We start from the raw sequence: 3,416 nt of genomic DNA, 5'->3' as shown, positions 1-3,416 counted from the left end.
ACAGCCTTTAAATTCCTTCTTTTAATTTCCAGTACTCCTCAGAGCCCTCCTGATCTCCCATCACTGAATAATTAAGGGGACTTTGAGGCAAACAGCACTTGAGCACTGTGGAATATGAGGATGTACCATACTGGGAGGAGATCCCACTGCAAGACAAAACAAGCAAAACAGAAAGACAGTAGTGCTAACAAGCAGTCTTAAAAACCTAAGGTAGCTCAAGAGTCATTTCTCCTAACCTGCATTTTTGTTTTTCAGCTCTAAAATCTCTCTCATATTTAATACTCCTGCTTAGCAACCAGTCAAAATATCCCACAAAGGTAACTACTGCTAAACTAGGTAAACCTACTGCTGATAACGACATGAGTATATCCTGGCAAACCTTTTACAACGTGACACTGTTGACCCATTTTTCCAGCTAGTAAGATGTCCCCCTTTTACAGCTGCAAATTTATTTCTATGTAGAAAGAAACCAGGAATAATAACTCTGTTTCCAACTGATCTGAAGACACACCGCCTTCAGCTTTAATTCCTTCTTTAGACAAAGGAAGGGCACACACATTTAGTGTCAAGAAACCTAGCAGGAATTCAATCAATGTATTTCTTATTTTAAGACCTACTTCCTTTGAAGGAGTTCCATCTCCCAGCTGTCTATTCCTCAAGGTTATTCTCCGCACAAAAAGTATGCATGGAATGTAGACAACATTAAAGTTTGGTAAGATCAAAACATCAAATCTGAGTAAAGTGCATATTGAAATAATTGCCCATCTTTGTACGCATAACACGTTACTTTTATTATAAACACAACTGCACTAATTGCTTGATGAAAACAAACACATACTACTCTCTCTTAACAGAAAACCTCAAGCAAATCACAAGGAAAATGAAAAAAACCACAGCAGTTGTATCTGTCCAATAAGTGGTGGAAATTAGGTATGGAGAGGTTGTGAGCATTTGATGCAATCTGCCAAATAAACCTCTTCCTCTTCCTTCAGCTATTCTGAAAACACACCAAACCAATTCTTTCCCGCACAAAATCAGAAATAAGAGATGCACCAAAACACAGAAAAGCATTAACATTTTTCATTATTGAGTTCAGACCTAAGAAGAGCTGCACCAGTTGCAGCATCTTAAACAAAGGCTTATTTGTTCCTCTTGTTCCTACGTGCAACAAGCAACCTCCAATTACTTTAACTGCAAGATCTCCTCCTGTTCTAACTCACATCATGGTGAAACCACCACTTGTGTAGTAGTAAGTCAAGTTTTACAATCACCAGCATGATTAGCAATTGCTAAAGCTATTCAAATACAAGAAACGTTGCTCTGATAAGCAAAGTCAATTAGCTTCTTGTTCTTTAACTTGAAAGGAAGAAAAATGAAAGAAGTACAGTGTCTCACTTCTTGGCTTCCTTTAACTGTATGAAAAGCAGAACCATACTGAACTGACATCTGTTTCTGCAAAAAGAAAGGAAGCAATCAGTGGTTTGGGACATTACACGTTCAGCATGAAGGAAGGGGCAAACAGGGACAAAATTTACTGCAGGGTGAGCAAGAGTAGCATTATTCCTATAGGGACCTTCTGGTGTCTAATGTTTTTGTTTGTGAGTTTTTGTTGATTTATTTTTTTTCTGCACAATGCGCAAAGATGATAACAAAAGGCCTAGCAAAGAGCTCCAAATAGATTAGTCAGCTCACCTGTAGCAGCTCACTGGCAGGTTTAATTAGCATGTAGCTGCAAGGCAAAAATCCCGACTACGTATCCCTGTATGAATGTGAGTACAGCATTAATAGATGCAGAGTGGCCAGACAATAACAGCCACCTCCTTTCCTCATATTTATTCCAACAATTTAAACAATGGTTAAGTGCGTTACATTTAATTTCTCACAAAAATCACTGAATCATAGAATCACGGAATGGCCTGGGTTGAAAAGGACCACAGTGCTCATCCAGTCCCAACCCCCTGCTGTGTGCAGGTCGCCAACCAGCAGCCCAGGCTGCCCAGAGCCACATCCAGCCTGGCCTTGAATGCCTCCAGGGATGGGGCATCCACAACCTCCTTGGGCAGCCTGTTCCAGTAATGTCTTCTACTCTCATCTTCTAGTGAAATTTAATATGCCTGACAATAAAAAAAATAAAATAAATGAGTTGGGAAATAAATATCATCAGTATTTTAAGATGTTATATAAAAACATTCTGTTTCATTTCTGTTCCAGATAAAAACTTAAAAATCAATTTTGTGCACTGCAAACCCAAGTTAATGGTTAGATACCAATACAAATTATTTTGATAAAATGCTAATAGTAGCTCAGCTCATAGCATAGGGTTACAGTTCAGGTACAAAGATCTCAGGATGAGCGAGTTGCTTACTATGGTAACAGAAAGTTTGCCAACACTTGCCTTCAAATGTTGCTGTCATGCTGTGCACACGATACTTTGGGCAGTTTAATTCACCAGTGCAATGAAATGCTGAATTCTTTCTGTTGCTGTGTGCATAAGCTCTCCAGGGACAATATGTTGACCAAGTGAATGGAACTGTATTAGGAACTGCTGGTATATATAGAAAAAGGAAGAGTGGGAAATAAAAAATTGAACAACATTCCCTAAATGTACAGTTTCCATGTGCCAATACATGCAGGAACTAACTTGGGAAACGCTTCTCTGCGTTGGAGAGCGGAGCAGAAGCCACCCAACACTCCAGTGCAGCAGCATTGGCTGTTTTTCTTCAGGAAAATCATTCGACTGAGCTCTCCAGCTGCCTGTATGATGGCAGAAAGAAAACCATAGTTGTATTGCCCTGGCTTCCCCTTGGTGCTGCAATCTAGTTAAAAATAGCATTGTGGGGCTTCTCTCATCTCTCTGTAAAACCTTTCATTCCATTTTCTATATACCTCAAAATCTATTTCATGTTTGTCAATACAAACACATAACTACACTGTAATCAAAGTGGGTCGTGGAGAAAGTAAGTGCACACACTGACATCTCAGTCATTGCCTCCCGTCAGAAATACAGCTTTTTTTTCTTTTTTTGGTCTCAACATGACTTAAGCAACAAGAGGATTTCCCAAGAAGAAGAAGTGTTCATGACACCTAGGAGGCACATGAAGAAAGGGAAAAGTAACATTATAATTGAGAAAAATGTAATTTTGCTTTCTCATAGGAGTTAATGTTAAGTATTTTAAAAATGACTTTGAGGTAAGATGACAAGAACTTCTAACATAAAGCATCCTGTTCATGGAAATATTTCATATTATACATATACATACTACTATTGTATTTTAAAAGGCAGAACTCTTGATATGATTAAGCAATTTGTTTCCTGTTCATTTAGGAATACTCATCATAAACAGCTTTTCACATTTATTTTACACTAATGCGTTAAACTTTCAGAATAGCTAATTTTTGCTCATCTCTTAGGAAAA

The sequence above is a fragment of the Meleagris gallopavo genome, chromosome 14 (assembly GCF_000146605.3).
Source record: "Meleagris gallopavo isolate NT-WF06-2002-E0010 breed Aviagen turkey brand Nicholas breeding stock chromosome 14, Turkey_5.1, whole genome shotgun sequence".
Lineage (NCBI taxonomy): Eukaryota > Metazoa > Chordata > Aves > Galliformes > Phasianidae > Meleagris > Meleagris gallopavo.
This window is presented reverse-complemented; position numbering follows the sequence as displayed.